Genomic DNA, 25462 nt, shown 5'->3' with positions numbered 1-25462 from the left:
TGAGAAAGATAAAGTGTTGTCACTTTAATTACAAATGACTGACACTCTCACCCACACCCCACACTCATCCTCCTCCATCTCAGCTGAAGACCTGAACTATTAGATTATTCACCTCTCACAATAACTGAACTTATTTGACTCTATGGTTTCGTTTATTGACTAATTGTTGCTAGCGCATACATCACCAATTTATTTGAATTTTGCTCTTTACTTAGTTTTATATTAACTTCTTTAACGTTTTGGTTCTGAATTAGAAATGAAAGCATAAGTACACCTGTACCATTACTGTTCTATCCATCTTCTCAATTCCCTGTTTCTGGGAGCATCATGGAAGTAGAGTTCTCAAACACCTCCTCTATAGGGTTCTATCAGAAACAACTATCACAAGACTTTCCAGTTGGGTTCCCAAGCATGACCAACTGAGACTGTGGAAATTATCCACCCTTCTTGTTCTTGGTCTACTCCTAGGTCTCCTACCAGTTGGCTTGGCTTGAAGAATCCATTTTATGATTCTTTCCTGTAACATTCTAATAACATGTCCATAGTACTGGAACTGTCATAGGGTCCTATCAGAAACAACCATCATTAGACTTTTTGATTGGATTCCCATGCATGATTGACTGAGATTATGGATATTGTCCAACAATCTTATCCTTGATCTACCCCAAAATCTCCTGCTGCTTACCTTGGCTTGAAGAATCCACCTTGTGATTCTTTCCAGTGACATTCTCATCAGATGTCTATTGTACCAGAACTGTGACCTTTCAATGCATTAAACTATTGGCTTGGCCTGGAGAGATTCCTTGGTTTCCGAGCTATGAACCGTTAATATTTAAAAATATGAAAGATTTTGGATAGCAAAAATTGTTTCAGTTTTGCTAATATTTGGGGAAAAAAAGTAGTTGCAATGTTGGCTGGACCTCCCAGCTCTACTGACATTATACTGAGAATCACCAAGAAGAAAAAGAGAGAGAGGGGGGGAGATGAATATCATTGTTTATGATTTTTTTAGTTTCATATATTGAAAGATTGATAGAAATTGATAGACCAGTACTTGGTTAATAAGAATCTAACAGTCTTGGGAATGGTGAAGTCTGACTTTGCCAAAACTGTTTTTTACTTCCATATGATAAAGTAGACCCCTTTAAGTGATTAAAAGAAACAGGTTTGGAATATTGAATTGTCAGAATAGGTAAAATTAAGGAAGCAATTGAGAACATACCATGATAGTAAAAGCGTCAGTCTATGTTATCTCTCTGTCTCTGTCTCTCTCTCTCTCTCTCTCTCTCTCTCTCTCTCTCCAAAGTTACTATGAGAGGAATTAGAAGTGTAATGTTGTATAGTAATGAGACATGAGTCCTGAATACAGAAGATTGACAGGGGGTGAAGAAAAATGTGTTGAGTAGGATCCACTGGGTGTATGTCTTCACTAACTTACATGTAAGGTGAAGCACAAAGGAGTTGACAGTGTACCTGGCCTCAATTGATAATGTGTAAATGCAGCACCTAGACTGGTATGGGAATGTAATGTGAATGGTTGTAACCTATTTAATGAAGAAATTCTGTATTCTGATAGTGGGAGGTACATGATAGTAGGAAGATCCAGGAAGATGTGGGTGTCACAGGTGATATTAAATAATATTAAGAATGTTCATAGTTATACTGTAGACCTGTCCAACCTATGGAAATCATAGAAAAGTAGGCATTGAAACTATAATGAAGATAAAGTTTTATAAGTATTTCATCTATAATAATGATAGACTATAATGAGGAACTTGAGTTCAGATGAAAAAGAAAATCTAACAAGCAAATGATATTTCTTCAGACATTTTCCTGATTCCATTAATGAATATTCAAAAGAAGCAGATGGTTACAACCATTTCAATTATTTTCCAGCCACAGTTCAACAAATCTCAAATGTTAGGAAGTATTGAAAACGATGGCTACAACAACAACAACACTAACTTTAGGAGTCTGTTTCTCTGTTCTGTGAAAGGAAATAGAAATTACTGGAATATCACAGAAAACTCAGTGAATCTGCTGATTCCAAGTGACTGGTTTACTATCTATTGCTTTTGTTTGAATTTATTTATTTTTAGTTTTCTTCTAACTAAAATCACTGGTGCGCGATGAAATTTCATGTCTTATACAGACATTTAATATTTTTAACATCTACATGACTTTATTACACTGAAAGTTGCCTCTTACAAGAACCAATTTCCTAAAGTATTGTTTGATATGTAGAATTTTAAAAAAATATTTTTGATAACTTTTCTCAAAAAAAATATATAAATAGATAAAATAAAAAGGAAATAAATAAATAAATAAAAATAAAATATTCTTGTTGACACTAGAATTGCTAGGTTTTAACCAGCTGTTATATTACTTTAGCGCTTTGTTCATTTTTATTTTATTTATTTATTTTTAATTTTAAAGAAATTAACCTATATTGACTGTGATCTGTACACTAGGATTGTTTATCAGAAAATGATAAATTCAATATAATAGCTAGAAATCTTAAGAAATAAGAATTTGTGCTGTTGTTGTTTAGTTTCAGCTCTTTTGTCAAAGGTATTCCAACCATAACCATCCTGTCTTTTTCTTTTTCATTTTTTTCCCCAAATTGAAGTATCTAGAATTACATTATCCAATATGAACTTAGCCTTGTTTTAAAACAGTAGGATGTAATTTTGAAGTGATTTAGCTGCTATTTCTAGAAATTCTTGGGACTATTTTGATGTGTCATTATTGTTTTGTATAAATTTTTTTTAAAGTCTCAGACAGAAGAGTACATGTATCTAAATTAGAAACTAGAAATAAAGAATCACAATGAACTGATGAATTGAGCCCGTATGAATAATTTAATACCATTTCATTGAAAATATCTTGCTGGTAATTAGATGCCAGCTCTATGAACCGAAGCATAAAGTAGAATATTACCACATGGTCAAGACTAAACTGTATATATTAGTAGATTGATTCTACATGTCTGTTCTTGAAGACATGTTCAAAGACAACTGTTGGTACCATCAGTTTCTGTAAACCCTACATGGGCAACCTGCTTCTGTCCATGGTCACTTTTTTGGTACTAGGTGCACAGCTGAACAAGACCCTTAAGTTATAACTGTTGTTAAGATACCAAACAAAATGCTTTTATTGTTTTTCTTTTATTCTTTTACTTGTTTCAGTCATTTGATTGCAACCATGCTGGAGCACTGCCTTAAAGGCACTAGCGTAGTGTGTGCTACCTGGGGCAGCTCTTCCATTTGCCATCCTTGGACCCCACAAAAAAATACATATTGCCTACAGTAGACTCAAAAATTGTGCCCCTTTAAAAGTGCTGTCCAGGGCAGATGCCCTACCACCCTCATCCCCACCTGCTATGCTAGTGCTTGAAGGGCTTCAGTCAATTGAATTGACCCCAATACTTATTTCTTTTTAAAGCCTAGTGCTTATTTTACTGGTCTCTTTCTGCTGAACCACTACTAAGTTAAAGGGATTTAAACACACCAACACTAGTTGTCAAGCAGTGATGGAGGGACAAAGACAAATATATATATCTGACAAGCTTCTTTCAGTTTCCGTCAACCAAATCCACTTACAAAGCTTTGGTCAGCCCAAGGCTACTAGAGAAGACACTTGCCCAAGGTGTCACACAGTGGGACTGAACCCAGAGCCATGTGGTTGGAAAGTAAGTTTCTTACTACACAACCATGCCTGCTTAGCTGCATTTCGATCATCTTTCGAACACCCTAAGTTCAAATTCAGTCAGTATTGACTTTGCGTTTCATCTTTTTGGGGGTGGGGCAGTGAAATAAGTACCAGTTGAGCATTGGGGTAGATGTAATTGACTGTCCCTTTCCCCAAAATTTCAGACTTTGTAGTATAGTAGAAATAATTATTTTGAGACAGTTTACTGTGATATTATTATTAGATCTATAAGGGTAGAACAGATGGTAAAATATTGACCAGTAATTAGTTTCATTGATTAATGATTGAGTTTAAATACTGCCAGTCATCATCAACATTGCATTTTATCTCATTGTTAGTCTGCAGGAAGTATTTACTATATTCAGTTCAATAGGTTACAGTTGCTCCAACGCATCATCTATGTATGTGTATATGTTTGTGTGTAAAGGTACAAATTATATTATGCAATAGAAATTCATACAGAGTCAAGAGATCGCCAATTGACCAAAGCACACCAAGACACAAGTAATGAGGTGGGCAGAGTAAACAACAAGAACAACAACAGGACTTTTTGCATTGTAAATAGAGTATGTTTACAGTGATAATTTTCAATTCTCAATCTGGAAATATATTATTTATCGGCAATGAACTGTGTCACAGTAGCAGGTACTTGTTGAGATAATTTAATTATGACAAATGTGTAATTTACTCGTAAAAATCAATAAACAGTGATGCAATTTTTTATTATTTTCCACAGTAATTCTATATCATATAAAATTAATTCTATGAATATATAAGCAGGGCTTTTTTTAAAAAAATTATCATACAATGTAAACACTAATAAGTTTAAATTAATTATGACTAACAAGCATCAAATATTGTTTAAAAAAATTTTTTATTGTTATTTACAAAATAGTAGTTAACTTTTATTACATAGAATTGAGAATTCTCCCCTGTGGAATAATGGTTAAATTTATCCCTTCCTCCCCTACAAAAAAGAAAAAAACACAGCAGATAATAGTGCTGTTGTAAAATTTGCAAGCAGTGACATGAAGTGGAAAATGTGTTAAGTTAAAGAAACTGAAATATATATATATATATATATATATATATATATATATATATATATATATATATAGGTTCAAAAAAAGGAAAAAGACAAAAAACAACAAAAAAGACAACAACGTGAGGACGTGATACAGATTGTGTTACAAGACGTTTGGGAAAGGAAAGAGAGAGAGTATGACGTTTCGAGCGGAGCTCTTCGTCGGAAACAAAGAAAGTTCAAAGAAGGGAAAAACAGAGGAAGAAAAAATCGCCACCGATGTCCACGAGGTTACATTGTGGAAGGACCAGAAGAGGAAGTGGTGGAGGAAAAGTTCTTTTTAAGACAGAAGAGTGCAAGAGGGAAATAAATATGTGTGTGTGTGTGTGTGTGTACGTATGCATGTGTGTGTGCGTGGCTTGGCTGTTTATCTGTTAGTGTGTGTGTGTGTGATGTAGTGGAAGGAATTAGTAGAAGGAATAGTTTGGGAGTGGTTGTGGACAATGGTCAATAGAAAGTAGGCAGGCAGTTTTTGAGTATGTGTGTGTGTGTGTGTGTGTCTGTACTGTGTGGGTGTGATTTCCTAGCAGTGTGTGCCTGTATTTTTTTGTGTGCGTGTGTGTATGTGTATATATATGTGTGTGTGTACGTGTGTGTGTATATGCGTGCGGTTTGCTCTGTGGATCGCACGTGGGTTATTTCGTGTGTGTGTGTGTGTATGCGTAGTATGTGTGCGTGTATGTGTTACTGTTTGTTGTGTGTGTATGTGAGTTACGTGTGGGTTCATTTGCGTGTGTGTCCATGTATGTCCACCTGTGTGTGAGTGTTTGTAGGAGTTATGTGTGGGTTCATTTGCATGTGTGTAACTGAGTTCAGTTCTACATGTGTGTGTATGTGTCTTGTGTGTGTGCATGTGTATGTGTGTGTGTGATGTGTGTGCGTGTATGTATGTATGTATACTTGGGTGTGTGTGTGAGTGCGTGTTGTGTATGTGTAGGAGTTACGTGTGGGTTCATTTGCATGTGTGTGTATGTGGGTTCGTTTGCGCCGGTGTGTGTATGTGTCTTTTGTGTGTGCGTGTGCGGAAGGGGGTGCGTGTGTGTGGGTGTATGTGGATGTGCGTGCGTGTGTCTGTGTGGGGTTGTAGGTGTTGGGTACGTGTGCGTGTGTGTGTATGTATGTATGTGTGTGTGTGTATTTTGTGCGTGCGCGTGTGTGTATGTGTATGTTTTTGTGCGTGTGTGTTTGTATGTGTGTGTATGTTGTGTATATGTGCGTTACTGTGTACGTGTGTGTGTGTGCGTGCGTGCGTTTGCTTCTGTACATGCGTGCTTGTGCGTGTGATATATATATATATATATATATATATATATATACACCACACACACACACTCTAAAGAGGAAATGCAATGAATATTTTTCATAGTCTGGATTTGCTTTTGCTCTTAGGCATGAATATCACTGTCTGTCTAGTATTTTTAATATGTAGTATATATTTGTTGAATGAAAGTATGAAGCTTTTAAATTAAAAAGTACATTTTGATACTAGACATGTTTCCTATACAAGGCAAATTTTTCCATTTTATTGAAACATTGCTGAAATCTCTGAAAATTCAAAAATATGATGTTTCATTCTTAATTACAAAAGCTAAAAAAAATCTTGCACAGTCAATGACATACATGTGTTGCTTATAGCAAACAGAAGCAATGATGTATATGGTAGCAGAAAATGTAGGATTTCAAGTTACAGGTAAATCTACAGGCAGTAACCCTTCTAGATGCAGCCATTGCATAATCTATCGAAAGGTATTATTAGTACCTAGATGAATTTATCAAAAGGTGTTAGTATCTAAAAGAATTTTTTTAAAGTTGAGGTGCACTAAATGTAGGATGCAATTAAAATTACTAAGTTTATTAGAAGTTATGCATTGAACAACAAATAACTCTATTAGCAAATCTATACCAGGGTGTTAGATCTTGATTTATCAAAGATATGAGCTTCCAGATGTCTAGTAGAGAAAACCAAATAATGTCAGAACTGAACTTCAACCTTGCCAAATTATTCTATTTTTATAGTCAGAATTGGCTTTACAAATTTGTCAGACATATGTGGAAAGCTTTATGAATTTAATGTGTCTCTGCAAAGAGAGAACAAAAAAGTTTTCAATTTGGAAGTTAAACACAAATGTGTTCATAAACAAAATAAATCTATGGACACATGCTGTGGAAAATTATACTTAGACACTTGAAATTTAAAATGTTCTCATGCACTAATGGTTTTTGTTTGTGAAAATAATTTGACTTAATTTGATTAAACCATTCATAATCTAGCATTTGGTATGTATGACAAAATGGCTATGAAAATATTTTCTAGACATTTTAAATTAGATTGGGAACAAACAATATTCTCTGTTGAAACAGAACTAGTGATGGAGTTTCCATTGAATGTTTAAGAAAAATTTTTAGAGCTGTCTTGTAATTCAGATCTCAAACTTGAATTTTCAAAAATTAACTTAAGCATTCTAAAAATGTTTGCTTAATGTGTAATCAGAATTCCCTGTGCTATCCAAATTAGCAATATGAATATGTAGTCCATGTTGAAATTTAAAATTTTATTATTATTAATATTATTAACAAATAATGATAATTGTTTCTAATTTTGGCACAAATTTTAAGGGAGGGGTTTGTCAGTACAATCAACTCAGTACTTGATGGGTGTTTTATTTTATTTTCTTGACCCTGAAAAGATAAAGGCAAAATTAACCTTGGCAGGATTTGAACTCAAATTGTAAAGACTTAATACAAATATTGCAAAGGAATTTTTCAATGCTTTAGAAATTCGGGCCACTCACCACCTTATAATTACGTCTAATAATAACACAAGACCTGAGGTTTGTGGGGAAATAGTTAACTGATTCCATTTACACCTATATAGTACTTTATTTTTATCAACCTTGGAGGAATGAAAGGCAAAATTGAACTCAGAATGTAAAGAGTTAACATTACAGTGAGTCGAGCAGAAACATTTCAGTGAGCCAAGTTCATGACAAATTACGTTCATATTTGAAGCTATTTTTCATTATTTACTGTAAATGTTTTTTTTTGTTTGCTTTTTAGAAAGACATTACTATTGCAAAAACCTTATTTCCTCCTCTTTGCTCTTTCTCTCCTTGTCATCATCCACCTTCTCATCCTCCTAAAAATGTAGGATCTACATTTCTACTTAATGCGTTATTACTATTGTGACTAATGTTATAGTTGAGTTGGCTGCAGCTATATGCTCTAGGTAGACCTAGTATTGATTTGGTTTCATCTCCCAATTAAGTTGCAACATCTATTTGCAAAGACTATTGGTTCCTATATTTTCTTTCTTTGCAGCATAAAATTCCAATAAATAATTGTCAGTATAAATAGAGGCAATTCTAGTGTATTTGACACCAGTTCTTTAATGTTTTTAAATTCATAGATGTGGAGTGGAAACATGATTAGAGTGAATCATATTTATAGTCACTTATACTTTTTTACTATTTCAAATCTCAGGTACATTTCAGTTTCTGTGTCCATAGAGTACAGATGTCAAAGGGGAGGTCAACAAAGTACAGGATGAATCATTCCTCCATTAATACTCTAATACTTTCAATGCAATTGTTCTGTGTTAAATTTTATTTTTTTTGTCTTCAAGGCAGTTGTAAAAATAGTGAACTCTAGACAAACTACTTCTCAAATTGCTAAATGATTGCTAATCAGAAAATATATTTGTTTACATTTGTATGCATATGTCAGTGAGTATGAAATTTTGAGAAAGCTTAAATGTGTGTTTGTGTATGAACTGTTGAAATTAATTATTTTGGAGTTAGAAGTTAATATATGTGCTGGTGAATTCTTGAGTGTATTTATGTATGTACAGAAATGAACTCAGAGTAATTATGTGTGCATGTATCGATATATTTGTTTGCCCACCACTATGTATATAAATTAGTCAGAACTTATGTTTATGTATGTGTCATGTTATATATGTCTAGCTTCCTAATCATACATACTCTGTAGCATTAATACATGTTAGAGCCTTAAGGGTGTAATATTAGTCTCAAATTTTGGCACAAAGCTCAGGGGATGGTGTAAGTTGATTAGATCAACCCCAGTGCATAACTAGTATTTTTTTTATCGACTCTGAAAAGATGAAAGCCAAAGTTGACCTCGGCAGAATTTGAACTGAGAACATAAGGTTAAATGAAATGCTGCTAAGCATTTTGCTTGTTGTGCTTATGATTCTTCCAGCTCACTGCCTTTAAGGATGTGGACACTGGGCCTCACTGAGGAAATGACAAGGGACTGGGTGATGTGGCAATTTGCTATACTTGATAAGATACATCAAGCTAAGTCAAATCGCTGTCTTTCACACATACAAGCTTGTCCTTTCAGATGATAGTGCCACCTAAAAAACACTCATGCCAGTGCTTCATAAACACACCTGTGCCAGTGCTGCATAGATGTACCCATGTCAGTGGCACATAGAAAGCACCCAGCACACTCTGTTAAGTGGTAGGCATTACGAAGGGCATCCAGCCATAGAAACCATGCCACAACAAACAATTGGAGTCTGGACTGCTCCCAATAGGCCAGCTCCATATCAAACCATCCAACCCATGCCAGCATGGAAAGCGGACATTAAGTGATGATGATGATGACGATGATGATTTCTAATTTTTGGTGCAAGGCCAATAATTATGGAGGCATGGCAAGTCTATTGCTTTGACTCTAGTGCTCAACTGGTACTTGTTTTATCAACCTTGAAAAGATGAAAGGCAGTCAACCTTGGTGGAATTTGAACTCAGAATGTAAAGATGGATGAAATGCCACTAAGCATCTTACAAGCATGCAAACAGTTCAGCCAGCTTGCTGCCTTATCATATTTGTTTAATATTGATATTGATGGAGGTATAGCAAATATTCCTTCCAAATGAGCAAACAAAACAGAGTAACATTGCAATCCTTTTCAATAAACTTGTTTTTTTGGTACTCTATTTCACTCAGTATTTAATTTCTGTATAGCAACCTACTTTGAGTAAAATACTGTCTAGCACTGTGTAATTGAATTTACAAATACATTCTATTAGCACCAACAGATATTTAATTCTAGAATTTCTCTTATTGCATACACAATTGATTGAACAAATGTACATTTATTAGATAAATATTAAACACTCAGAAACATTTCCTTTCTATATTGGGTAATATATTTTTTCTTTACGTTTATCATAGAAAAGTCATTTCACCATTTCAAAATTAAATAAGTCAGCCAAAGAGTTTCACTTTATATATTTTAAAACTTTAGAAATAATAAACTAACCTTTACCATTCAGTGACTATTTACAATTAAATAATTGTTTAATCTTTCTCCTGTTATTACTCAATCCTTTTACTAATTTTCCTATAATGCAGTAAATTAGTAACTAAACTGCCAGCAAGCAATGGTGAATGTTATACTTTTGCTGATGATCACTCTGTGTGTGTGTGTGTGTGTGTGTGTGTGTGTGTGTGTGTGTGTGTGTGTGTTTGCCTGTCTATCTGTTTATCATTCTATCTGTCTATCTATTTATGTATCTATTTATCTGTCTGTCTCTTTGTCTATCTATCTGTCTGACTATATGTCCAGCTATTTATTTGTCTGTCTGTCTATCTGTCTTTCTATCTGTTTATTTATCCATTTGTCAGTCTGTCTTTCTGACTATCTATCTATCTATCTATCTATCTATCTAGATAGATAGATAGATAGATAGATATAGCACTGTATCAACTACCCTATCAGATTTTGTTATACACCATTGGTCACTATGCGCTTCTTTGAATTGTAGCTTTTGAATGATGCCACCCTGCTGATTATGCCATTCTGTCACAGGGTTACCAGTTTACAGCTGAATGGACTGGAGCAACATGAAATGAAGTGCTTTGCTCCAGAACACAATTCCCCCATCAGTTGGGGTATTGAAACTACAATCTAATGATCATGTGTGTTTAACACCTTGACCATTAGGCTACATACCATCACACATACTGATATGTCATAATCATCATCATCTAATGTCTGTTCTCCATGCTGGCATGGTCTGGATGGTTTGACAGGATCTGGCAAGCTGGGGAGCTGCATCAGGGTCCAGTTGTCTGTTTTGGCATGGTTTCTACAGCTGGATGCCCTTCCTGATGCCAACAACTTTTCAGAGTATACTGGGTGCTTTTTATGTGACACCAGCATGGGTGATTTTTACGTGGCACCACCATGGGTGCATTTGACATAGCACCAGCATATGTGCTTTTTATGTGCCACCAGCACGAGTGCTTTTTATGTGGAACCAGCATGGGTGCTTTTTATGTAACAGCAGCACAGGTGCTTTATACATGACACCATATATATATATATGGATTGACCTTGTATATGCACCTATATGTACTGGCTTGAGCAAAGTATTTTTGTGGAACAGATGGTCATAAAGAACTCTCTTTCAATGCCACTAATGTTGTCTTATGCAAAGCCTTTTCTGAAAAGCTACAACAGTCTGTCCCCAGTGTTACTGCAGGCATTGTCATCAAGATACAGAGAACCAATGTAGATACTGCAAGGTGTTTCACATGACGTTCTAACAGTCCCACCAACCTCTTGCCCTGGCTTAGTTATTTTGGGATGAACCCCCAAAAGCATGAAAGGCAATATTGATCTTGGCAACATTCAGAGCTTAGACAGTCAAAACAAATACTGCAAAGAAATTCTGCCCAATGTTCTGATGACCAGAGAAAAATGTTATCTAACTCCTATTATGTTTTTCTAATTACTACATTTCCCACTGCTGTGGTTTATTTTGGATGTTGGAGAAATAAACACAAACTCACTGTTTTGATTATACATGGAAAGTTTAATAGCTGATAAAAATCATGAAACAAATATTAATGCTGTCTCACATGAATATACAATTAACAATATTAATCTTTGTATATTTTACTATTATTTTTATTTATCTCTATTCAAAAATTGATGTATATTTATATGATTCCTTTATTATGATAACATTTGTGACAATGTTATTATATACGTTTGATATTTCCCAAACTTTCTGTATAATAACTGTTGTTATTATTTGATATCTATTTACAATGATTGGATTGAAGCAAACATTAGAGTATTAGAATATTTGAATAAATACCTATTTATACACGTTTTTCTAGCAATTTCAAGCATGTATTTCACATTTGTGCATATACATATGAGCACATACAAAAGTAAATGTAAATACATATCATTAATTATATCTCTTATAGATTAACCATTGAAGTAGATATGTAGTAAATAAAAATACATGTATAAAATAGTAACTACAGACATTTAGCTGTATGCTTTCAGGCAGTTGAAAATAATGCAGGAGAGCTTTCCTTTGAATTAGTAACCCCAAGATAATAAGATCAAACTAAGATAAATTACAAAAATCATAAAGCAACCACTTATAAATATGTCACATTGTCCCAAAGTGACTATAATGGTTAAGTTAGTTTACTATCAGTAAAATGTAATCCCCTGTTAAATGTCCATTTCAAGCAGAAGTTATTGGCTTTTCTGTTTCATACCATTCCCAATTTCTCGTATTCTTTAATACCACGATGTCACAAGAGGATAGTAATTTCATGCTATTTTAATGCATATTTCAATTTTAACAAGCTAATTTTGTAGCTTTAAGTATCTTTTGCATGGGAAAGCAATTATAGTTAGTTAAGCTCTTTGAAGTTAATATTACTTGATGTAGTCTTGTCACAAAGGAGGAATGAATAAAGAGAAAAAAAGCAAATGAGGAATGCATACATTTTTAAATGATTTTTGTCATATCATTTTCAACAGGTATCAGACTGAAATATATCGATGTCATTAGACAAATGTTAAAAACAAGAAAATAATAACATCTTAAAAATTTAATAATGCAACTACTCTAATTTATTATCTCATGTACAAGAAAGTAATTAATAAAAAATATTGCATTAGCTGTGTGGTAATAACTGGGATTTGCACCGGAGAAATTCAGATTTAACTATAAAAATAACAAGGCATTGAGGGAGCATACATATAGTTATTCAACTGACTAGAAATAGCAACCAAATACTACTGACATCACAATGTACTGTCTCAAAGAAAGGATGCAGATACGTTGCTTAATGTGGTGTGAAGTGTCAGTGATCTCCGCTGGAATGCTTTTGATCATAAGGTTTCTTGGTCAGGATTGGTGGGAGCTCAACAAGGTCAATTATTAAAATAACTTTATATTATAATGATTGGCTCTATAGTAGAGCATGGCATGAAAAATCATGACGACTTTACCTCAGAATTTGTCAGTTTAACATATTTATAATAAATCTTGTTTGATAATTTCGTTTTTGGATTTGGTTTGCAAGATTCTTTATGTAAGTTCGTGTGTTGAAGCATATTCTGTTGTGTTTGGGGAGAATCATTTTCTTTTTGTGCCTTATAATTTAACACACTCACCAGTAAAATTTATTTCTTACTTTAGGAAAATAAAAATAAGAAATAAATGGAAATTTTACTGGTGAGTGTGTTAAATTATAAGGCACAAAAAAAAAAGACTATCCCCAGACACAACAGAACTTGTTTGATAAGGCATTCATTAAATAATCTACAATATAAAAAACAATGCTTGAAAGACCAAACACACAGGCCACTGAATTTTATAATACTCTATCGAATCTAATGCTTATTTATTTACAGTGTTTTGAATTAATCATGTATTATCTCATAGCTTTGAAATTTCTATGATGTAATGGTTTAGTTTTAGAATTACATTGTAAGGTAGGTGTGTATCTGGTTGGTCTGAACATAAAACAGGTAAAGTATTCAGGCTCGATATGGCTCAATATGAAATGCTAAAGGATTAAGGATAAAGTATGAAAATCAGCCTTAAAAGATATTTCTTTACAGTCTTAAAAAAGAGTTTATTTGAGAAATATTTAACGTTTACTTTTTTTTTATTTTGCTTTATCAGAGTAATTATTTAAAAACAAAATTGTAGCTTTAGCTCTTTAGTATTTAAACTAGCCATATCCAGCCCAAATATTCTACCTGTTATATGTTGAAAACAGCTAGATCTAGCCTCTCACACCTATCCTACAATGTCATTCTAAAATTAAACAGTCGTATCTTCAAAATCTTGGTAATACAAGAAAATGTATGATTAATTCAAAGCAATGTGACTGAATAAGATCTATATATGACAGAGAAATCTGAATGTGAGTGGGTTAAGGTAGTTTATTTGAGAACTGCATTTGCTCTTTTTATTATGCTATATCAGAATCACTATTTTAGGGTTTAAAAAAATGGAAAATGGTCTTGAAAACGTTTATTTACAGTTTGAAAATGGGTTTTATTGAGAAACATATACCATTTACTTTTTTTATTATTATTATACTATCACAAAATAACAAAGGCATGCAAGATATGAGCGTATTTGCTTACAAAAGTAATAAAGATGTATTTTAGTGAATAAAAACATAAGTAAAAACTTAAAATAGTTTATTTACCAAATACAGTGTTTGTTAAATTCTCACATTATTTTTCCATTTCTTTCAATACAAACATAAACATTCCAAACAAAGTGTTGAAATTTGGATAGTCATGCTTGTCTCCCTTATTTGCTTTAACTCTTCTGCTTCACAAGACCAGCATATAAAATCCAACCTTTCAATCACTTGATTGTTTAAGTTTATACAGAAAATAAAGAAGAAAACTATTCAACAATGAGAGAATTTAAAGAACGGAAGTATTCAATAAACTATTTCACTTTTTGCACATGTCTTCAATATTATATCCCTGCAATACATTATTATCATTCTTTCTATTTACTTTACTGATTTATCTATGTCACATTCCAGCTCAATCTTGCAGCTTAGAGGCACAACACTTTCTTCAACACATGAGTTGTTCTAAGTATTGTTGCCATCTGAAAACTTCCTAAGAAATATTCAGATAGCATTATTATTATTATTTTGGTTTGTCTCAGGTTCAGTCTTATTCTTGGTAGGGATTATGTGGAAAGCAGATTATTACTTGTAACCTTAGGTATCCACAAGTTTCCAGCAGTCTTTTTTAAGTGCTTAGGACCCTCCTGAATATCCTTCCTATCTCTAAGAGACAAACTTTCTGTTGGAGCTCAAGTAGGTATTTTATTTCATTCTCCCTCAGCCATTTGTCTATATCTTTGCTTACTGTTCTCAATGCACCAATTATTATAGGCATGACCTTTACTGTTCGCATGCTCCAAATTCTTCTTATTACTATACACATGCTCCAAATTTTATAATTGCTGTGGTTATCATTATTATTATTATTATTATTATTATTATCATCATCAAAAGCAGTGAGCTAGTAGAATCATTAGCACACTGGGTAAAGTGCTTAGCAATATTTCATGTCTTTATATTCTGAGTTCAAATTCCACTGTGGTCAGCTTGCCTCTCATCCTTTCAGGGGTTCATTAAAGAAGTATCAGTTGAACACTGGGGCTAATGTAATCGATTTAACCCCTACCCCAAAATTGCTGGCCTTGTGCCAAAATCTGAAACCATTATTAATATTATTATTATTACTATTATTATTATTATTATTATTATTATTATTGAGTGACTGAGCAGTGCGTGCCATCAAAGTGACACTGGGGTAAAATATATGAAGCCCAGTATACCCTTCATGACTACCCGTCTGATGAGGGTACACCAGGCACATTCATCACAACCATATGTGCACAACATCGTGATCTTATATCAATATAAACAGCACATGATCTTGCAGGTGGGGCCCCAGTTAGAATTTTCTTCAGGTCGAGTAGCCCATCCTGCTCAAAAGGTCCCTGAATAAGGCTTGTTTAAGGATGTTGAACAAAACGCCCATGTTTCCAAAAGTGAATTATCCAAACCCCAAGAATGCAGCATAAATGTTTGGCTTGAGTTTTCATCACATTGGTTATCTGTGGGCTGAAATGTCTCATTTGCATATGCCATGACTACAGATGACAGCAATTGTTTGCCAACTGAACTGCTTGACAATTTTGTTATCTGTTCATCTGCTCAAGATCTGTTGATGTTTGCCATTGATGCTCTGAGTTCACATCCACCATGCTGCATCCTATGGTTTCAATGTACCTGGCTCAGGTGGTTAAAAGCTGAAGATGCAAAGAGTGACTCACTCTTCCTCATTTCCAGCCAACTTTCGCCTATGATAAATGCTCCCAACACTTCTATACCACCTTTGTCCTGAGTAGCCACCTCAGGCACCAGCACCCTTCACACTCATCAGGAGGAAGAGGCTCATGAGTTAATGCCATCACTGCTGATGACAAGAAGACTCAGACAAATGTTACTACTCTCAGTCAGTGTAGGCCTGGAAACATTAGCTAACGAGGGGTTCCACACTTCTCAAAACCATGGAATTCCCGAACCAGGGTCTCACAGCCAGAGGCAGTTTAAAATCATACCCAGCACACAAGTACTGAATAATCTATGAAAAATACACTAATGTATATCAACTGTTTTAAAACCACTGCCAAAACACATCTAACACGCCTCTGACATTCAAAAGTTAATTAAAAGACTAGTAGAATGTTATATCATAATCAACATTATTATCTATAATATTATTTCTGTTATTCTGTAAAGAAATGGTTTCTAATTATTTGCTCTTATTATTCCTCATTGATTGGTGAATTTCCCTTCTCGCTTTAACTTCCAAAGCATATTAGCTCACAGTTCAAGCTATTGATTTTGTAACCCCACTTAAATCATTATACTCTATTTATCAATTTATTTGCCATTGACAAATTAATCTTTCCCTCTAACCCCTTTATTTATCTCTCTCTCTCTGCTTTTTATTTCCTTCTTTCTCTCTCTCTCTCTCTCTCTGTCCCCCCCTCTCTCTTTCTTTTCATCTCTTTCTAAAACTAACACTTTGACATTGTATTGTTGCAGTTAAAATATTAATGAATCAAACATAATGAAATCATCGTTATTACACTGAAAATATAAAAATCATCCTCTCTCCATGCTTCTCTATATTGACATCATCATTCTCATTATCATCATCATAGCAATCATTAAGATTATTATTGTTATCATAGCTTTTGAGTTTGTTTGTTTTTTTTTTTACCTTTTTCAACTATTTTCCTCCTTTAATTCATTCTTATCTGCTTCCTCATCAGCATGGTGATGACATTAAATTAGGGGAATATCCCTCACCACCTCCACTACCACCATCGTCATCCTCATCATTATCACCATCGTCATCATCAATAAGTCGCCAGATCTTTACTGACATTAATATCAATATTACGTATTAATTATGCAAGTAAGACTTGATAAGGAAATGTAAAATACATACATATATATATATATATATATATATATATATATATATATATATATAATCATCATATATATATATATGTGTGTGTGTGTTTGTGTGTGTATAATTGTATATGTAATTGTATATATTTCCTTCCTTGTTCCTATCAACATGGAGTAACAAAACTGCTTTTGAACACTGCAGCAAAAATATTTTTTATTTGTTTTATTGGCAGTCTAGTCTAGGTAACATTTTTGAAATCTTATCTTATATTTATTTTTTTTATTTTTGTAGGACTGCATTCATCATTGGATGTTTTTTAAATAGATGACAAGATTCACATACCAATATGTTTCATATATTCTCCTCCCTCCTTCTACTGATGTGATCTAATACCATTAGGTAAGTACTGCACTTACTTCTGATAGTCACTGGGGGATTTCGTTTTTTTTGTTTTGTTTTGCTTTATATATCATCTTTGATATTTCAGACCTTAAAACTTATATCTAGAAATATTGAAACCTCACAGCACCAACTACACCATTATCAAGTGGTAGTAATAGCTGGAAGGGTAGTTGTGTTGTTGGTAAAAGAAGGTATAGTTTAGTTGATCGATGAACTAATGGTAGTCTTTGCAGTATCATCACTATTGATGAGAAATATAATCGACAATGTCTGCAACATCAGTCAAATATTTTCTACCCTATTCAGATCTCAGTTACATATTTGACCCTTTAGCATTCAGGTTACGCTGTCAAAATTAAACTCTGTCAAATTGAACTCTAGCATTCAGCTTACTCTGTCAAATTTAACCCTTTAACATTCAGATTACTGTGTCAAATATAATGCATATTTATAAAAAATGTTTTAAATTAATCATGCAATCTCTCATAGCTTTGTCATTTTGAAAATAGGCAATCACATTATCAAAATTTCAATGTAAGGGAGGTGTGAGAGGTCAGGTCTGACTACTTTGAACACAAAGCCTGTAGAATATCAGGGCCAGATATGGCCAGTTTAGATGCTAAAGGGTTAAAACTTCTTCTCCATCACTGAAAAACTAATCCCAATAAAAAAATTTTTTTTTAAATGTTTGCTACATTGTTCAGGTTACACCAGTAAAATTGTATCATGGTTTCTGGAATTGGAGGAGATTTTCCTCCATATTAATTTTTTCATTTATTTCCTTCATTCACAATCTTGCAATCAAGACAATGCCACTTCTGTATCCTCTATTTCTCTCTCTTGAGAGAGGGGCACATGCCACAAGTGTTAGCTTTTTTTTCATTCTTCATAGCATAGCAACTTTGTAAACATGCTTATGAACTATTTTCAAAGGTCTGCTGTCAATAACAAATCAGCTACAACAATAAAATTAGTTTTCCTGTTGCATCTCATTGTACAGCTTAGCAAGGATTTGATTAGAAGAATTCTAAATCATTGTTATATTTCAGAAGAGTCATGTAATTAAAACCTGTAAAGATGCTCACCAGCTGTTCTTTGCTCCCAACATTTTCCACCACACTGTTTTTCTGTGGCCCTTTCAATGAGTAGAGATTTCTAAACCTAAATTATTTGAAAGTTTTTACCATTGAAAAGACCACAGAGAGGTATTGTAAAAAATTTGGTGGAAAGAGATAGAATATAGAAAAACAACAACCAGTTACTTTGTGTAAAGTTTCTAATCTTATAACTCCTCCAAAACATAATATTCGTTGCAACATATGGTGTCTAAGAAGTTTGCTTCCCAGCCACTTGGTTCCAGGTTCAGTTCTATTGAGTGGTGCTTTGAGGAAGTGTCTTCAGCTATAGCACCAGGTTCACTAAAGCCCTGTGAGTAGACCTGGTTGATGGGAACTGAAAGAAACCCATCATATATATATATATATATATATAAATTAACAGAATAAGATTAAAAAATCCAAGGCTGTGTATAGTTTTCAGAACATTTAGAAAGAGAAGGTCTTTACAGCTGTTTCCAGGATATTTTATATATCCTTTCATCAGAGACAGTGCAGGAAAATCTTTAAGTAATAGTTATTATAGAGAAGATATGAAATACAGAGTGGAGTGGAAGAATGAAAACAGACGTGTGATATGTAAGGATATTGTATTTGCAGTTCCATTATTTAAGCAGAATTGTGTATATATAAGTTTCCTGTACCTTTGGAACTCACACACAAGATACACGACATCTTGGGCAAATTTCTTCTACTGTAGCCTTGGGCCAATCAAAGCCTTGTGAGTGGATTTAGTAGATGCAACTGAAAAGCTGAAAGAAGTCTGTTGTGTGTGTGTGTGTGTGTGTGTGTGTGTGTGTGTGTGTTTGTATGTTTTTGTGTATATCCTTGTGCCCCACTACCTCTTGAGAACTGGTGTTGGTGTGTTTACATCTCTGTAAATTAGCAGTTCAGCAATAGAGACTGATGTAAAATTCTTTATTGCTCTCTCATGAGAGAGAGGCACATGCCACAAGTGTTAGCTTTTTTTCATTCTTCATAGCATAGCAACTTCGTAAACATGTTTATGAACTATTTTCAAAGGTCTGCTGTCAGTAACAAATCAGCTACAACAATAAAATTAGTATTCCTGTTGCATCTCATTGTACAGCTTAGCAAGGGTTTGATTAGAAGAATTCTAAATCATTGTTATATTTCAGAAGAGTCATGTAATTAAAACCTGTAAAGATGCTCACCAGCTGTTCTTTGCTCCCAACACTTTCCACTATGCTGTTTTTCTGTGGCCCTTTCATTGAGTAGAGATTTCAAAATCTAAATTATTTGAAAGCCTTTTACTATTGAAAAGGTAACAGAGAGGTATTGTCAAAAATTTGGTGGAAAGAGAAAGAATATTGAAAAAGTACTTTGCAAAAAAATAATAAGTACTGGATTTGGATTCATTTGATTAAAATGATTTGAGGTAGTGCCCCCAGCATCGCCACAGTCTAATGACTGAAACAAGTACAAGATAAGAGATAAAAGATTTTTTTCAAATTTCTTTTCAAATTAAGCAATTAATACATAGTGGAGGCATCTTAATAAATGAAACCATCCATGGTTGAAATTCAGGCTCTGCTCATGTCCTTGTGTAGGTTATATGAACACAACACTGCATTCAAATCTTACTGTACATACAGCTTGGTGTGACTCTTTCCCCCAACAAAATAAATTACTTATTAATTAGTGAAATTAATTGAGAAAATAATACAGGTTTGACAGCATTTGTCACATTTATCATGAAATTCCCAGCCTTCCAGTCAACATCCTTTTGATACTTTTTGAAAAAAGAACCAACTTGAAATGCCCTAAGCCACTCCTCTCATGACACACAAGCTCATATTTTAGAAATGTTATTACCTTTATTTCATAGACCCAGCCCTTCATTAATCCCCTTACTTTAACTTTATCATACTTGTGACACTGAACTGATTGACTGATAATGAATGCAGTGTAACTGTAAGGACAGGCTTTATTCTATTTGGTCTTCTGTATGTTTTATATATGTATATAATTGGTTGTTGGCCATTTCTGAAAAGTGAAAATTTATTAGTCCTTTAATTGAATTAAATTAAATTTCATGGTTATTCCTGTAATGATGCTAAATATTCTATATGTATAAAACAGAGTTTCTGTGTGTGTGTGTTGTATGTTCCTTATAGATTTGAAAACTGAGCAGCTGATTTTGAAGTATGAGGTATCAAAAGACTCAATAATCTTTCAGCTACCAAATGAAGTATATTTTTTGCACAACAACTCATTTTTACTACAAAAATAAGCTCACAAACGAGGTGTGGTCGCACAATTTAGAATTCATTTTTGGGTAATATTTGAATTTACTTCTAATCTACATTGCAACGTTTTTAGTGTCAAAAAAAGCAACAATGTACAAGGAATGTTATGAGTGCATTTGTGATGGACATAACTCTATTTTTTCAATGGAAAAATGACCAAAACACATGCTTTTCTGGAACAATTATTGGCACATTTTCCATTAATAGTAGCCTTTGTGCCACAACTAAACTTCCAATGTGAAGGTCTTCAGTATTCTATTATAAACAATGTCTTTGAAGTATTGTGATACCATTTCTTTACACAAAGCCCTATTTTTTGCTTCCGTTAGTTTCTGTTACTTCCCGTTACTTTCCGTTAGTCTCCGTTAGTTTCCGTTGCTTTCCGTTACTTTCCGTTAGTCTCCGTTAGTTTCCGTTACTTTCCGTTAGTCTCCGTTACTTTCCGTTAGTCTCCGTTAGTTTCCGCTAGTCTCCGTTACTTTCCGTTAGTTTCCGTTGCTTTCCGTTAGTTTCCGTTACTTTCCGTTACTTCCCGTTAGTTTCCGTTACTTTCCGTTAGTCTCCGTTAGTTTCCGTTACTTTCCGTTAGTCTCCGTTACTTTCCGTTAGTCTCCGTTACTTTCCGTTAGTTTCCGTTACTTCCCGTTACTTTCCGTTAGTCTCCGTTACTTTCCGTTAGTTTCCGTTACTTTCCGTTAGTTTCCATTAGTTTACATTAATTATTGGTATTTTCCATTAATAGTAGCCTTTGTGCCACAACTACACTGCCAATGTGAAGGTCTTCAGTATTCTATTATAAACAATGTCTTTGAAGTATTGTGATACCATTTCTTTGCACAAAGCCCTATTTTTCGCTTCCGTTAGTTTCCGTTACTTTCCATTACTTTCCGTTATTTTCATTAGTTTCCGTTACTTTCCGTTACTTTCCGTTAGTTTCCATTACTTTCCGTTAGTTTCCGTTACTTTCCGTTACCACAACTAAACTGCCAAAGTGAAGTTTTCAGTATTCTAAGATAAACAATGTCTTTGAAGTATTGTGATACCATTTCTTTGCACAAAGCCCTGTTTTTCGCTTCTGGCATTACTACCAAAAACTATGTGTCAATGTAAATTTTCTTGGTAGCAAACGACTCAGGAATGCCAAAGGAGCATTTACAGGTTTAAATTCAATAAAATTTCCCCAAGGATTATGCACAGTAAAAGCCTATATTCATTCAAGTGTGGTAAAGTTGTGAAGCAATGACTAAAACCATTCGAGCCTTTTTGCCTTTAACATTCAACCCAATTTATGCAAAGTTGCTTATTGTTATTAGTATATATATTCATGCTCATTTTTCATTCCATAAGCCACAATGTTCACAAAGATTTTGCTACAATCTCCCTATGTTTCACAGTGGTTGAACATGTACTATAACACAGGTGGTGTGATGAAAAACAGATGTCTGACCTGATAACCTCGGTGAAGACAACAACACCATGCATCTATCAAGGGCAAATTAAGATCACATACACACATGAGTCTGCCATGGGATGCACACCGTGTTCACTGATTCGTACAGTTTCAAATCAATTTTTCCTTATCAGAGACATGTACTGCAGTACCAGTTGGTTGTGGTGTTATTGTTATCAATGACCCCGGGTAATGCCGGAGTGCATTGAATTAAAAAATTGAGTATGTATGTATATATATATATATATATATTTAATTATATGTATTTCTTCTATCTTAATGAATAAAAATTCTTCGGATAGAATAAATGGGTTAATAGAAACCAATGTAGCAAAGAACACAAAATAACTGTGGTGTAGTTCCTGTTTTTAAGGCAGGAACTCCTTGAAATTTTGGGTATTTGAGTATATTTAAAAATTTAAGGAATGGAGAAAACGCATGTTATAATTGCATACTTTATTCCTACATATGTTTCAAAGGATTACAACCTATGTGATCCATAGGGATCTGTGATATTAAAATTGTAACCTTCTCTTCAGGGAATGCATGGGAATCATCTTAAACGTAAGACATTATGATACTCGGTTATAATGTCTTACATTTAAGATGATTCCCATGCATTCCCTGAAGAGAAGGTTACAATTTTAATATCACAGATCCCTATGGATCACATAGGTTGTAATCCTTTGAAACATATGTAGGAATAAAGTATGCAATTATAACATGCGTTTTCTCCATTCCTTAAATTTATATATATATATATATATAGTGAGAATTTACAAAAAAACAAAAGATGAAGACGGGTGTGTAAACAACAAACAGATGTATTAGTTTAACACTCAGGAAGTGAGAAAGTCTTTTATGTTTCAAGCCTACACTCTTTGACAGAAAGGAACACAGAAATAAAAAGGGAGAGAAAACAGAAAAAGGTTAGTGGCTAGTGATCTATCATGGTGAATGCTGGACAGAGGGGTCACACAGGAGAGCTAGAAAGAAGGGGAGATAATAAAGTAGTTGTGATCCCAAAACGAATGTCCGCATGTGTGTGTATGTGAGAGCATGTATGTGCGTGTGGAAGGAGGCTGGTGACATTGACATGTGTGTGTGTGTGTGCATGTGTAGGTGTATGGCTGTAGGTCATAATACCCGGGCAACACAGGGGTACATTGCTAGTATCTACTAAAAAATAGAATTGGTATTTTCTGCAAGTAGTGTTTCTTGATCAACTTGGCATATCTTCACAAAATATAGTTACAAACTTGGCTTTCCGTAACAAAAGACAGATTGGTATAAAAAGAACTGCTTTTTGTAGTTAAGGATAATAGAATTTTGTGTGGATGTATCTGATTTCTGTGATAAAAGAATTAATGAATTCATTTGGTCGGTATTTATAATTCTAATGACTTGTACATACCAGCTTCCAGCAATGTGTTTAATATGTAAAATTGGTATATCCAATAACATTACACCGTTGTATATAGTGGCTATTTAAGCAATGTGTTTGAAGATGATTAAAGGGTTAGATGGGTGCTGATGAAGGGGCAGAAACCCCCGAAATATGGCATATACACTCTTAACCTCTTTTCATCTTCGATCACATTCTTTGTTTACATCTGATGTCTCATATACGAAACATAACAAAAATCGGCACTGGCTATAATTTCTATGGAATATCTGAAGAGATAACCTTAACAGGTATTTATAATGTTTACAAAATGGATGAGAAGGAATATTTTCTAGACAACAGTAAAATAGGATAGAAATTTGTGGTACTGGGTAACAAACATAACAAATGGTTGAAATTAATATTGTAACGAAGGTGTTAATTGCCCTCCACCATCATTTGATAACCAATGTTGGAGTGTTTACATCCCTGTAACTTAACAGTTCGGCAAAAGAGACTGATAGAATAAGTACTAAGTTTACAAAACATAAGTCCTGAGGTCAATTTCTTTGACTAAAAACCCTTTAAGGCTGCAGTTAAATGACTGAAACAAGTAAATGAGTAAAAGAATGTATATATATTTAATGATCAAATGGAAGTGTCAAAGATAGCAGGCAGTAAAACACATTTTTAGAAATGAAACCGAAAAACTGAATACTCCTGCATAGAAAATGAATAATGTTTTTTGTCCAACACCCACCAAAAACAAAAAAATATTACATCTCTGAATGGGAACTCACATATAAAATTTAGGAACAGTTTTGAAATAAAAGGGGATCAGTTAATGATTGTGAAGAAAGAGTAAAGGAGAAAGTGACAGAAGAGATACAAAAAAGGGTGTAAAAATGCTAAATTGTGTGTATAGAAGCAACATGCTGTAATTATTGATAGCAGCTATGCAACTGTATTGTCTTTGATGATAGAAAAATTTTAGTTATGTCTGAAGGGTGTTTGTTATTTTGCATAGAAATCAAAGGAACTGCAACCTCTGTATGAGAGATAAAGATAAACAGTTAGATAAGAATCAGTTTCATTTATTTTTCTTTTTGTCTAGCTTTATATATTTTTTATTTGTGTGTGTGCATGTATATGTTTGTATATATGTGTGTGCACACACAAGTATTCTAAAACTCTACAGGAGATGATAATGATAATTAACAAGATATCTTCTTTAAAGTTAGGTGCAGGCATGACTCTGTGGGAAGTAGTTTGTTTCCTAGCTACATGCTTCCAGGTTCAGTCCTGCTTCATGGCACTTTGGGCAAGTGTCTTTTACTGTAGCCCCAAGCTAACCAAAGCCTTGTGAATGGATTTGATAAACTGAAAGAAGCCTGTTGTATGTATGTATGTATGTATGTAAGGTAAATTTTAGAGGTAATACTTGATAATTATAAGCACCTGAATTGTGGCACAATATGGACAGATTTCGGAATACCAATGAACTTTTATGTAAATGTATCAACTTAAAGGATAAACATATTACAATGTATATTACAATGGATATGACAATGGACAATACCAAGTGTGCTCCCACTTTTTATCTCTCATGTTTCTCTCTCTTTTACTTTTTTTCTTGGTGACTTCTTCTTTGTGATATAATACTTGGGAAAGAATATATTTGTGGCTGAAGATAGCTTTATACCATCCTGTCTATCAATTAT

The 25462-nt window shown here is 33.8% G+C and overlaps 1 protein-coding gene across 1 annotated transcript in view; it reads left to right on the top strand.

Moving 5' to 3' along the window:
* Positions 1-25462, top strand: part of LOC106871625 (uncharacterized) — a 587895-nt gene that overhangs the window by 109645 nt on the left and 452788 nt on the right. Inside the window, exon 2 of the mRNA XM_014918237.3 lies at positions 17412-17519. The gene's annotated coding sequence lies outside the window, so the exon portion shown is untranslated. The remainder of the gene's footprint in view (positions 1-17411; positions 17520-25462) is intronic.

This window comes from Octopus bimaculoides, chromosome 2 (assembly GCF_046866305.1).
Source record: "Octopus bimaculoides isolate indiv1 chromosome 2, ASM4686630v1, whole genome shotgun sequence".
Lineage (NCBI taxonomy): Eukaryota > Metazoa > Mollusca > Cephalopoda > Octopoda > Octopodidae > Octopus > Octopus bimaculoides.
The sequence above is the reverse complement of the archived record's forward strand: the minus strand, read 5'-3'. Positions and strand labels throughout refer to the sequence as shown.